Source organism: Microcaecilia unicolor, chromosome 3 (genome assembly GCF_901765095.1).
Source record: "Microcaecilia unicolor chromosome 3, aMicUni1.1, whole genome shotgun sequence".
Classification (NCBI taxonomy): Eukaryota; Metazoa; Chordata; class Amphibia; order Gymnophiona; family Siphonopidae; genus Microcaecilia; species Microcaecilia unicolor.
In genome coordinates, this window is record NC_044033.1 from 94,507,257 (window position 1) to 94,521,519 (window position 14,263).

Sequence of the window (14,263 nt, forward strand, 5' to 3'; positions counted from 1 at the left end):
AATTTGTGATGTGCTATCTCTCACTGTTACCAATAACCTACCCTTCAATTATGGGCTGCTCATGTCTTTGTCAGTGGGCAAACTTACAAAATCAGCAAGGGATCAAATACTTATTTCCCCCACTGTAACTTTAGGCGTATTATTTAGAATAACTCTATGCGCTTTTATCAGACGCATCTAGCTTTTAGATGTTATTTACAGAATCTGGCCCTGTTTCTGCATTAATCAGGATTAGGTACCGTATATTAATCTGAATGCTATTTTTGTTTTATTGGGATTTATTAACTGCCTTTATGAAGAGATTCACCTAAGGCGGTGTACAGTAGGTATAGTTTTTTTTTTGTTTGTTACATTTGTACCCCGCACTTTCCCACTCATGGCAGGCTCAATGCGGCTTACATGGGGCAATGGAGGGTTAAGTGACTTGCCCAGAGTCACAAGGAGCTGCCTGTGCCTGAAGTGGGAATCGAACTCAGTTCCTCAGTTCCCCAGGACCAAAGTCCACCACCCTAACCACTAGACCACTCCTAGCATAACAATAGTAAAATGAACAAGTATAAACATAAATACAGTGAAGGGTCCGTTTACTAAGCTGCGGGAAAAGGGGCCTTGCGCTGGTGACGGAGGCTGTTTTTCTCACATGCAAGGCCCTTTTTCCCGGAGCCAGTAAAACCCAAAAAGAAAAATAGCCACGCGGTGAGATAACTCTCACCGCGTGGCTATGCGGCAGGAAGCCCTTACTGCCACCCACTGAGGTGGTGATAAGGAGGGGCATAATCGAACAGTGCCGGCCAAATAGCTGGCCGGCCATCTTCAGGGCCAGTGCCGTAAGTGGGCGGAGCCAACCATATTTTCGAAAAAGATGGCCGGCCATCTTTTTTTTTCGCTAATACGGTTGGGCCCTGCCAAATGTCAGAGTTCGCTGGGTTTGAGATGGCCGACTTCGTTTTCGGCCATAATGGAAAATAATGCCAGCGATTTCAAACCCGGTCAAATCCAAGGCATCTGGTCGTGGGAGGAGCCAGCATTTGTAGTGCACTGGCCCCCCTCACATGCCAGGACACCAACCGGGCACCCTAGGGGCACTTCTAAAAATAAAAAAAAATAGCTCCCAGATGCATAGCTCCCTTACCTTGGGTGCTGAGCCCCCCCCAAATCTCCCCCAAAGCCCACTCCCCACAACTCTACACCATTACCATAGCCCTTATGGGTGAAGGGGGGCACCTACATGTGGGTACAGTGGGTTTTGGGGTTTTTTGGAGTGCTCCCATTTACCACCACAAGTGTAACAGGTAGGGGGGCGATGGGCCTGGGTTCACCTGTCTGAAGTGCACTGCACCCACTAAAAACTGCTCCAGGGACCTGCATACTACTGTCGTGGAGCTGGGTATGACATTTCAGGCTGGCATAGAGGCTGGCAAAAAAATGTTAAAAAAAATTTTTTTTGGGTGGGAGGGGGTTGGTGACCACTGGGGGAGTAAGGGGAGGTCATCCCCGCTTCCCTCCGGTGGTCATTTGGTGAGTTGAGGCTCCTTTTTGAAGCTTGGTGGTGAAAAAAAAAGGGACCAAGTACAGCCGGTGAAATGCTCTACAAGCCTGGCTTTTTTTTTCATTATTGGGTGAAGCCGGCCATCTCGTGAGCACGCCCCTGTCCCGCATTCACTACCCTACCGGCACGCCCCCTTGATGTTTCGCCGGCTCCACGACAGAAAGCAGTTGAACCCGGCCAAAATCGGCTTTCGATTATACCGATTTGGCCAGGTTCAGAAGATCGCCGGCTATCTCCCGATTTGTGTCGGAAGATGGCTGGCGATCACTTTCGAAAATGAGCTGGAAGGGCAGAGCGTGGCGATGCCTGATTACCACTGGGTTATCACTGTGCTAGCTTCTTCCAGGGGTTTTCTTTTCCCCCGTGTGCTTGGGATGGGACTACTGCTGGTAGCCGCATTGGGCCAGCAGAACTCCCGAAAGAGCGAGCGGTAAGTCCTCATGGGGCTTACCGTCACTCTTTAAAAGGGCCCCTTAATGAGGTAAACTTGAAAACAGCAACTTGAAACCTAATAATAGGACTTCCATGAAATAGGATCAAAAATATACACATTTAACAGTACTGAAATTTAAATAACAGAGATATAATACGATGTAAGCATGACAGAGATGAAATGTTTAATAAGCATACAATTAGAACATTGAAATAACATTGTTATGATCCGAACACATGACCTACAATAAAAAATAGTGGAAACACCCCCACTAAATTTGCAGCTACTGCATGGTAAAATCCCTCGTTAAGCCATGGTAATTGCTACTGCAGTGCCGCACTAGCGGCTTTTCATTATTTTCACAGTTAGTGTGTGGTAAACTGGACATTAAGGTGTGAATTTTATACATGGTGCTGAAAAAATCAGCGCTGAAAAAGCGAAGATACTTACCTGTAGCAGGTATTCTCCAAGGACAGCAGGCTGATTGTTCTCACATGTGGGTCGACGTCCGTGGCGGCCCAGGAATCGGAAATTTTGCAAGCAAAATAAACAAAAGGTTTTGCCAGAGAGTTCTGGCATGCAAATCGCATGCATCAAGCATGCGCAGGTGACTTTCTGCCTGCCCCGTGAGCATGCTACCTCAGTTTAATCAAAAAGCATAAAAATAAGCAAAGAAACAACAACAACAACTCCAAAGGGGAGGTGGGTGGGTTTGTGAGAATAATCAGCCTGCTGTCCTCGGAGAATACCTGCTACAGATAAGTATCTTCGCTTTCTCTGAGGACAAGCAGGCTACTTGTTCTCACATGTGGGGTATCCCTAGCAACCAGGCTCACTCAAAATGAACATTGGTCAATTGGGCCTCGCAATGGCGAGGACATAACATAGATTGATTAACTGTAAGCTCTTTGAGCAGGGACTGTCTTTCTTCTATGTTTGTGCAGCGCTGCGTACGCCTTGTAGCACTATAGAAATGCTAAATAGTAGTAGTAGTAGCAACTGAGAGTGCAGCCTGGAACAGAACAAAAATGGGTCTAGGGGGGTGGAGTTGGATTCTAAACCCCGAACAGATTCTGCAGCACTGACTGCCCAAACCGACTGTCGCATCGGGTATCCTGCTGAAGGCAGTAGTGAGATGTGAATGTGTGGACTGATGACCACATTGCAGCCTTGGAAATCTCCTCAATGGAGGCTGACTTTAAGTGAGCCACTGACGCAGCCATGGCTCTAACATTATGAGCCATGACATGGCCCTCTAAAGACAGCTCAGCTTGGGCATAAGTGAAGGAAATGCAATCTGCTAGCCAATTGGAGATTGTGCGTTTTCCGATGGCGACTCCCCTCCTGTTGGGATTGAAAGAAACAAACAACTGGGCGGACTGAGGGCTTCGTCTGCTCCACGTAAAAGGCCAATGCTCTCTTGCAGTCCAAGGTATGCAAACTGCTTTCGCCAGGGCGGTTATGAGGACGGGGAAAGAATGTTGGCAAGACAATTGACTGGTTCAAATGGAACTCCGACACCACCTTTGGCAGGAACTTAGGGTGCGTGCGGGGGACTACTCTGTTGTGATGAAACTTGATATAAGGTGCATGGACCACCAGGGCCTGAAGCTCACTGACCCTACGAGCTGAAGTAACAGCCACCAAGAAAATGACCTTCCAGGTCAAATACTTCAGATGGCAGGAATTCAGTGGTTCAAAAGGAGCTTTCATCAGCTGGGTGAGAATGATGTTGAGATCCCATGATACTGGTGGAGGTTTGACAGGGGGCTTTGACAAAAGCAAACCTCTCATGAAGCAAATAACTAAAGGCTGTCCAGAGATAGGCACTAATCGCACTAAGGTGAACTCTTACGAAGTTGGTTTTGAGACCAGACTCTGATAAGTGTAGAAGGTATTCAAGCAGGGTCTGTGTAGGATAATAAAGAGGTTCTAGGGCCTTGCTGTCACACCAGACGGCAAACCGCCTCCATTTGAAAGAGTAACACCTCTTCGTGGAATCTTTTCTGGAAGCAAGCAAGACTTGGGATACACCCTGTGAAAGACCCAAGGAGGCGAATTCTAAGCTCTCAATATCCAGGCTGTGAGAGCCAGAGACTGGAGGTTGGGATGCAGAAGCGAACCCTCGTTCTGAGTAATGAGGGTTGGAAACCACTCCAATCTCCACGGTTCAGAAGAAGAGGGAACCAAATCTGACGCGGCCAGAAGGGAGCAATCAGAATCATGGTTCTGCCGTCTTGCTTGAGTTTCAGCAAAGTCTTCCCTACAAGAGGTATGGGAGGATACGCATACAGAAGACCTGTTCCCCAATGTTGGAGAAAAGCATCCGATACTAGTCTGTCGTGAGCCTGACGCCTGGAACAGAACTGAGGGACCTTGTGATTGCTCTGAGTGGCAAAAAGATCCACCGAGGGGGAGCCCCATGCTAGGAACATCTTGCGGACAACGCTTATGTTCAGTGACCACTCGTTGCATTATTCTGCTCAACCTGTCGGCCAGACTGTTGTTTACATCTGCCAGATAAGTGGCTTGTAGAAACATGCCATGACGGCGCGCCCAAAGCCACATCTGGGCGCCTTCCTGACACAGAGGGCGAGATCCGGTGCACCCATGCTTGTTGGTGTAATACATGGCAACCTGATTGTCTGTCTGAATCAATATGATTTGGTCAGACAGCCGGTCTCTGAAAGCCTTTAGAGCGTTCCAGATTTCTCGCAATTCCAGGAGATTGATCTGAAGACCTTTTTCCTGAAAGGACCAGGCTCCTTGAGTGTGAAGCCCATCTACATGAGCTCCCCACCCCAGGAGGGATGCATCTGTTGTCAGCGCTTTCTGTGGCTGAGGAATTTGGAATGGATGTCCCAAGGTCAAATTGGATCGAATTGTTCACCACTGCAGAGAATTCCAAAAGTCGGTGGACAGTTGGATTACATCATCTAGACTCCCTGCAGCTTGGTACCACCACAGTCTGTCTCCTCCTTCTTTCTCAATCTTCTTTAAAAATGTATTTCCCTTCTCAGAAGGGCCCCGGCGGAGCAGCCATTCTCATAAACTGCAATCCCCCCCCCCCCCGCTTTGATGTAATTTCCTGTTTCCGCCTGGGCAGATTGCGGCAGAGAGGCAAATCTTTGGAACAGCTGGAGGCAGCTTGTGAGGATGGCTGCCATGCCGGGGCACCTCTGAGAAGGGAAATAAAACTTTTAAATAAGATCGCAAAGTGAGGGGTAGGGAAGGAGATGGACTCTGGTGGGGAGAAGGGAAAGAGATGCCTGGACTGCATAGAAGCAATGCAGGTGGAGAAATGGGGGGGGGGGGGGGGGGGGGGGGGGAGGGGGGATCAGGGGCCCCATCCCTAATTTCTGCCCTGGGCCCCACCATATCTAAAACTGGCCCTGTGAATTTAAAAGCACTAACCCTTTACAAGAGATTTCTGCATAAAAAATTCCATAACTTTAATCTATCCTAAATAAAAAGATTCTCAAAATAATAAACATGTTTTATGTGCCTGTATTATTTGACTGACAATATGCAGAAGAAATAAACTATGAATATATGTTTTAAAGAACAGTGGTATGACAAATGTAGTGGCAATCTTTGAACTAATCTGTATTACTATGTTACTTATGGACATCTTTTTACCCTTGAGGTACACACAAAAATCCACTCACTGATCAATCTTCAGGTCACCAGAAAAGACAACAGAAATGATTTGAAATGAACAAGCAGTCAGCAAGCATTCGTTATTGACAGATACTTATATAGATGTACTACATCAATACATGTTTACAAGAGCACTTTGTGTAACCTCTAACTAAGTATGAAATAATCCATTGTTCTCGCATTAACGATTATACAGTATGTAAATTATAACATCCCAATACAATGAATTGATAACTTGTCTATTTCCTATGGAATATGTACACTTTGTGTAATAACCAGTGCTTTTTTTTGTAGAAAAAAAGGTGCCGCTACTCATTATGGGCGGGGTCACCAGATATGGCTCCACCCCTATTATAGCCATACCCACATTAGCCACACCCCTTATACCAGCCATGGCGCATATAACCAGACATCATTGAAAATATTATACTAGTATAGGAGAAAAAAAATAATGTGATTTTTTTTCATTATAAATAATTTCTGTAAGCTGTTACAGCTCCAGTATACCCAGTGCAAAATAAGACAGCAGATGTAAATTCTCAAATTGGACATATTCCAAACACTAAAATGAAAATAAATTATTTTTTCTATCATTGTTGTCTGGTGACTTTGTTTTTCTATCCATATTGGTCCCAGTCTCTGATTCTGCTGCTCTCTATCTGTTCCCTTAACTCCGTTTCCAGGGCTTCCTTTCCATTTATTTCTTTACTTTCCTCCTTTCTTCTTCATTTCTTGCCCTACATCCATAAGTAAAAGCTGTGTCCTCCTCTGTGGAATTGACTGGAGGAGGTATAACGTGGATCCAGCTTTTGCCTATTTTCTCCATCCATGTGCAGTTTTTCTCCCCTCTTCCCTTTCCCTCATCTCCATCCATGTGCATCTTCTTCTTTTTTCTTTCCTCCCCTCCATCCATGTCCAGCACTTCTCCTTTCTCTTCCCTCCCCTGTATCCATATAAAGCAATAAATCTCTCTCCCTCCCCTCCATTCGTCCAGCATTTCTCCATCCATCCCCTCCATCCATCCATGTCCAGCAATTTTCCTCTTTCTCCTGCTATCCTCTCCATCCATTTCCAGCATTTCTCCTCTCTCCCCTGCCCTCCTCTCCCATCCATGTGCATCTCCTTCCTGTTTTCCCTCCCCTCCATCCATGTCCAGCATGTCTCTTCTCTCCCCTGCCCTCCCCTCCCATGTCCAGTGATTCTCCTCTATCCCCTGTCCTCCCCTGCCATCCATGTCCAGCAATTCTCCTCTCTCCTCTGCCCTCCCCTCCCATCCATGTCCAGTGAATCTCTCTTCGCTGACCTCCCCTCCCATCCATGTCCAGCGATTCTCTTCTCTCCCTTGCCCTCCACTCCTATCCACGTCCAGCAATTCTCTCTTCCCTGCCTTCCCTTCAAATCTATGTCCAGCAATTCTCCTCTCTCCCCTGCCCTCCCCTTCATGTCCAGCAATTCGTTCAAACCCCAGGCCCCCCCCCCGTCCGCCCACCCACAACTCCCCGAATTTCGGTTTGTGCACCCATGCTCCCTACCTTGAAATCTTTAGTTTACCCCAAATCACAGCGAACTGGCAGTAAAAGCAGCAAGCAGGCAGGCACTGGCAGGCAGGCTCGCCTCCTCGTAGCTTCCCTTCCATCTCAGTGTGTCCTGCCCTTGTGGAAAGGAAATTACATCAGAGGAAGGTGGGACGTGCTGAGAGGGAAGGGAAGCGACGAGGAGGCGAGCCTGCCTGCCAGTGCCTGCCTGCTGCTTTTACTGCCGGTTTGCCACGTCTTCGAGTAAATTAAAGATTTCAAAGCATGGAGCACGGGTGCACGAATGGAAGGGAGTGGGCAGGTGAGCCGGACCTCACAAAAAAGGTGCCAGCACGCCGTTCTGGCACAAAAAAGCACTGGTTACAACCCATAAAAGCTGAAATGCTTTGGTTTTCCCCAGCTGAAATAGAAGCCCAGACCACTGTTAATTTCAATAGTTGCATTGAATATACATGTTAAGTCTCCTATTGACTCAACTCCAACACTAGCATTAGATTATATGCTATTAGGAGTAGATGCTGGGTAAAAGATGGAATAAAAGCCTGACCATAGCAAAGCCTGCATTAGGGACCACGTTTGATGAGGTATAAGACAGGAGTTCAGTACTTGCTTTGTAATAATGTCTTTGCTGTATGGCAGTTCTTGCTGAGAGAGACTTTTTTCACTAATGAATGTCTTAATTTGGTATTTATCAACATTCTACTGCTTACAACTACACATTCCAAAGTGAAAGCTGTTGTTCAGCTACCACTTATATCAGTGGGTATTATCACCAGTAAAGTTTGTGGTGATAACTGAAATTAGAATAGGAGAGCACGAATAAATCTTTGCAGACTTAGTGGCAACAGTGACATAGTAACATAGTAACATAGTAGATGACGGCAGGAAAAGACCTGCACGGTCCATCCAGTCTGCCCAACAAGATAAACTCACATGTGCTACGTTTTGTGTATACCTTACCTTGATTTGTAACTGTCCTTTTCAGGGCACAGACCGTATAAGTCTGCCCAGCACTATCCCCGCCTCCCAACCACCAGTCCCGCCTCCCACCACCGGCTCTGGCACAGACCGTATAAATCTGCCCAGCACTATCCCTGCCTCCCAATCACCAGTCCCGCCTCCCACCACCGGCTCTGGCACAGACTGTATAAGTCTGCCCAGCACTATCCTCGCCTCCCAACCACCAGCCCTGCCTCCCACCACCGGTTCTGGCACAGACCGTATAAGTCTGCCCAGCACCATCCCCGCCTCCTGTCATCGGCTCTGCCACCCAATCTCGGCTAAGCTCCTTAGGATCCATTCCTTAGGAGCTTAGCCGAGATTGGGTGGCAGAGTGGCAACAGTGGTACTGAAATACCACAGAAGGAAGCAAAAGAATTTATGGCTAACATGTTGGCATCGATGATAGAGATTTATTTTAGCAAAGGTATTAGCTGTAGATGTAATAGTAGCTGAAAATAAACCTATGACTGAAAACTGGTTGAATATAATGAGCACTGTCTTTATAAAATAGGTGAAAAATAGGTGCCTTTTTTCCAAATTAACCTAGACACTTTCCCCAGATTCTGTATAGGTTGCTCAAATTTGAACTGCAGATTTGCGAGTAAACTAATTAGCCAATTAGGGCCAGATTCTATATATGATGCTTAAAAAATCGGTGCCAAAATGAAAAACGTCTAAGCATATTCTAGAAAGTACGTCTTAATTTAAGTGTACTTTATACAATAAACTTACATTTCTTCGTGGTTTATAGAATACACCAAGTGCCTGTCCACGCGACTAAATTTAGTCATGGTGTAAGTCCTGACACCTAAATTAGGAGCAGACTGGGGGTGTATTCTATAACAGCGAGCATAGATTTGAGAAATGCCCATGACCTGCCCATTCCACGCCTGTGGTCACAACCCCTTTTCAACTATGCAACATAGAATTTACGCACACCATGTTGTAGAATAGGCTTAGACAGTTATGCATGTAAATTCTGATTAATGCCAATTAGTGTCAATGATTGCTTGCTAATTGGCAATTATCAGTGCTGACTGGCTTGTTAACTAATTAAGTTGCATGCACAAATACAGACTATGACTGGAGTTGTGCGTGCAACTTACATTGTGCAATATGGGATCCAGGGGTTAAGGGCTAATTATTATTATTATTATTACTACATTTGTAGCCCGCGCTTTCCCACACATTGCAGGCTCAATGCGGCTTACATAGTGAATAATTACAATTACAATCACAAATTCTTTAACGAGAATATTATAAGCTGTAGTAAATGTAGTGAGAGTGGGGTTTTGAGGAATAAGTGAGTTGAGCATGTCGGGGAATGTCAAATATTGGCGTTAACAAGCACTTAATTGGCAGTAATTAAGAGTTAAGTGGGTATCTGCCCTACATTTTATTATATATCACTAGTAAAAAAGGCCCGTTTCTGAAGGCAAGGAAATGGGCCCTAGGCAGGCAATTTCCCCCCCCCCCCGCACTACGGTCCCCTTGGCCCCCCCCGTGCCAGTGAAAACCGCCCCCTGCCGCGGCGCCGCCGTTCTGGACTACCTGTGCTGACAGGGGACCCAAACCCCCGACAGCCGAAGTGCTGTTGTGCCCTTCGCATTGCTGCCTCAATCATCTTCTCTGCAAGTTTCTCTGCGTGCGTCTGACGTCAGACGCACACAAAGGAACTTCCAGAGAAGATGATTGAGGAAGCAACGCGAAGGGCACAACAGCACTTCGGCTTTCGGGGGTTTGGGTTCCCCGTCAGCACAGGTAGTCCACAACGGCAGCGGGGGGCGGTTTTCGGCGGGCCGGGGGGGGTCGAGGGGGCCGTAGCACGGGGGTGACAGATGATTCCGAGGCAGGGGGAGGAGTAGGGAAACACGTCAGTGCGTTTCTGCCTAGCAGACCACCACCTCCAGGGAGCCACGGTCCCAAGCACAGAACGTTGGAGGTGAGAATTATTATATAGGATGTGTGCCTAAATTTCATAGCATGCAACTCTAAAAGGGGTGTGGCCCCTTGTCAGGGGCATTCCCAGAAATTAGGCACAATGTTATAGAATACTTGCATTTGTTTGCCTAACTGCCATCAGTTGGGTGTGAGCATTTAGACCAGCTTTTGGCAGGTGTAAGTGCTTGTGCTCAATGGGCTCCTTTTACCAAGTGGCGGCAAAAGGGAGCCTGCGCTGGTGTCAGCATGTGTTTTTCACACGCGCCGAGGCCCCCTTTTACAGCAGTGGGTAAAAGGGAAGTCTCTCTTTCCTACTGGAAATGGCCATGTGGCAAGTAAAACATTTGCCGAGCGGCCATTTCAGGGGGGGGGGGTGCCCTTTCCGCCATTGAGGTGGTGGTAGGGCTTCCATGCTAACCTGGCGGTAACTCCAGCATTACAAAAATAAATATATTTTTGTAGCACCAGATATGATGCGCTAGGGGTGGGAAGTGTCGCCGGGTTGCTGTGATAACCCAGCAATACTTCCTGTTTAATGTGGCAAAACAATTGGCCGCAGATTTATTTAACTTTACAAAAAGTTAACAAACACAACATGTATTAACCTGAAACCCACTCCAACAATATAACTTTCCACATTTTAGCCAACCTTCCCCCAACAGGTAGCTAGTCGGTGTCAAACTAGTGTATCATAAATGACCTAGAGATGGGAGTAACTAGTGAGGTAACTAAATTTGCTGATGACACAAAGTTATTCAAAGTTGTTAAATCGCGGGACGATTGTGAAAAATTACAAGAGGACCTTACGAGACTGGGAGACTGGGAGTCTTTATGGCAGATGACGTTTAATGTGAGCAAGTGCACAGTGATGCATGTGGGAAAGAGGAACCCGAATTATAGCTACGTCATGCAAGATTCCACGTTAGGAGTCACGGACCAAGAAAGGGCTCTAGGAGTCGTTGTTGATGCTCAGTGTGCTGCTACGGCTAAGAAAGCAAATAGAATGTTAGGTATTATTAGGAAAGGAATGGAAAACAAAAATGAGGATGTTATAATGCCTTTGTATCGCTCCATGGTGCGACCGCACCTTGAATATTGTGTTAAATTCTGGTCACCGCATCTCAAAAAAGATATAGTGGAATTAGAAAAGGTGCAGAGAAGGGCGACGAAAATGATAAAGGGGATGGGATGACTTCTCTATGAGGAAAGGATAAAGCGGCTAGGGCTCTTTAGCTTGGAGAAAAGGCGGCTGAAGGGAGATAAGATAGAGGTCTATAAAATAATGAGTGGAGTTGAACAGGTAGATGTGAAGCATCTGTTTATGCTTTTCAAAAATACTAGGATTAGGGGGCATGCGATGAAGCTACAAAGTAGTAAATTTAAAACGAATCAGAGAAACATTTTCTTCACTCAACGTGTAATTAAACTCTGGAATTCGTTGCCAGAGAATGTGGTAAAGGCGGTTAGCTTAGCAGAGTTTAAAAAAGGTTTGGCCGACTTCCTAAAGGATACGTCCATAGACCATTATTAAATTGGACTTGGGGAAAATCCACTATTTCTGGGATATGCAGTATAAAATGTTTTGTACTTTTTTGGATCTTGCCAGGTATTTGTGACCTGGATTGGCCACTGTTGGAAACAGGATGCTGGGCTTGATGGACCTTTGGTCTGTCCCATTATGGCAATACTTATGTATTTATGTACTTATTTACTAAATATTTAGTCACACCCTCAACACTAGGCCAGTGGTTCCCAAACCTGGTCCTGGAGGCACCCGAGCCAGTCAGGTTTTCAGGATACCCACAATGAATATTCATGAGAGAGATTTGTATGCACTGCCTCCACCTCATGCATATTCATTGTGGATATCCTGAAGATGTGCCTGGCTAGGGTGCCTCAAGGATCAGGTTTGGGAACCACTGCACTAGGCATTAACTGACAATATTCAGCAGACATTAACCAGTTATCTCCTGCACAATATTAGCGGTTAGGTGCCGATATGCTATTTAACCACTCAGAGGCAGTGGTGTAGCTACATGGGGCCATGGGGGCCTGGACCCCCACCAAATTTAATCTGGGCCCCTGATGTGAGGGGAAGATATAGCAGGGCAGGCAACGTGGCGGTGCTGGAGACCAGCGCTGGACAACACTTCAGCTGCAGCAGTTGGTGGGGAGTGGCAGAGCGGTGGGGGGCGGTGAGGCAGTGGGGGGGGGGGGGGGGGGTCAGCGGCGGGGGCAGTGAGGCGGTGGGGGGGGGTCAGCGGTGGGGCAGCAGACCAAAATGTGCCCCCCCTTCGGGCTCTGTCCCCCTCCCACTATGAGATCTGTCAGGTTAAAAAACTTTGAATATTGGGAGGATGGCTTCTTTTGAAAACTGACTTTCATATTTTAAGCTTGGTCCATGTTCTCCATATTGTAATTATTTTTGCAGGATGGGAAGAGTGGCACCCATAGCACAATCAAGTTGCTCTCACTTTTGTTTTTTGCTTTTAAATACCTTTTAAAAGGTATTTGCTGAGGAAGTACCTTTTACGACATTTTTGGCACAGAAACCATCCAGAAGATGTAAACCTACCCATATGCCAAGAACCTCTGTGCAATGTAAATAAAAGCAGTGCAGAATGGTGTGCATTTTTTAGGTCTTTTGGAAAGTAACATTCTGATAACATACATGCAGTCCAATGAAAATTTATGTATACTGATGCCAGAAAAGCCTTTAGCTGTGTGTACTTATCACATATTGTTCAGTGCTCCTGATCTCCTGTTTCAATATCTTCAGGCAAAACCAGAAGAAAACATTGGGTCAAAGTTCTTCATTAGACTTAGTTGCATTTATAAATGTTTTTGAGAAAGGATGCATCTTGTATAGCCTGGTATCTTTTAGTACATTGCAGTGAAATGTTACATCGACATTTGTGCTGTAGAAATTGGTTCTTGAAGGTAAAAATACTGAAAAAAGTTTATCTTCTAAGTTTATCTTCTAAAGCAAAAGGAAAAAAAAGTGCATTTCACTATTTGCATTTTTGTGAGCAGAGGCATTTTGTGTGCTTTGTTGTAAGGGAAAGGGGAGGAGAGTTGGCAGGTGGGGCTGTTAATGTTGTTGTAGTCACTAGGCCTGTCACCTTCGACTATGGAAAAGTGGCCTCCTACCAGCTTTTTTGGGATGTGGAGGAGATCTTATTGAAAGACCTCCTATCACTGCCACAGCAGCAACAACATGACATGCTGGTGCTCCACCCCCTTAAGATGGCCCTGGAAGCCACTGTGTATTGCCTTATCCTTCCAATACTATACAAGCATGCTTACTCTACAAATTTCCTCCTCCCCCTTCTAGATTTCAGTACCACTGAATTCAGACCTGTTCCTGGTACTTAATAGGGTCTACCAGGACAGTATTATGGAACAGGGACAGTGTCACTGCTGGTTGACTTTGGTTAAAATAGTAGCAGTTCATTGCACTGTGTTATTAACTACCTAACACCATAAAATCAACGCATGATCTGGCAACGTTCCGAAAATTACTAAAAACCTACCTGTTCAAAGAGACTTACAAAGAGAATCCTCCATAATGTCTTGACTAATCTACATCAGTACTAGCCAATATTGAACTCTCTTAACTAAGACACCTTAATCCACATTATCATTACTGAACATTATACCTTGTCTTACCCCCCACTCACATATTCTGAATTACTTACTTATTACTTCTAATTTACCTGTTTTTCTTTGTACCTTATTTGCAACAATATTTTGTATTATGTTAATGGTGTCCGCCTTTGCGACATAATGTAAGCCACATTGAGCCTGCAAATAGGTGGGAAAATGTGGGATACAAATGCAGCAAATAAATAAATAAATAAATAAATAAATAAATAAATAAATAACTGAGGAGTGAGGGTTCCAAATATTCAACAAGATACTACTTCTCCTTTCAGTCTCCAACCCTACCATCTTAGTGCTTGAATTGTTCTATATCAGAGTCTGGTAAGAACAGTAGGGTTAGCTGGGTGAGGTCCATATCAGAGGTGACTACATAAAGCCCCTCATACCATCCTTCAATCATACCATCCTGCTGGTGAAACTTCAAGAACTATTCTAGGAAAGATTTTTTTTTTTGTTACATTTGTACCCCACGCTTTCCCA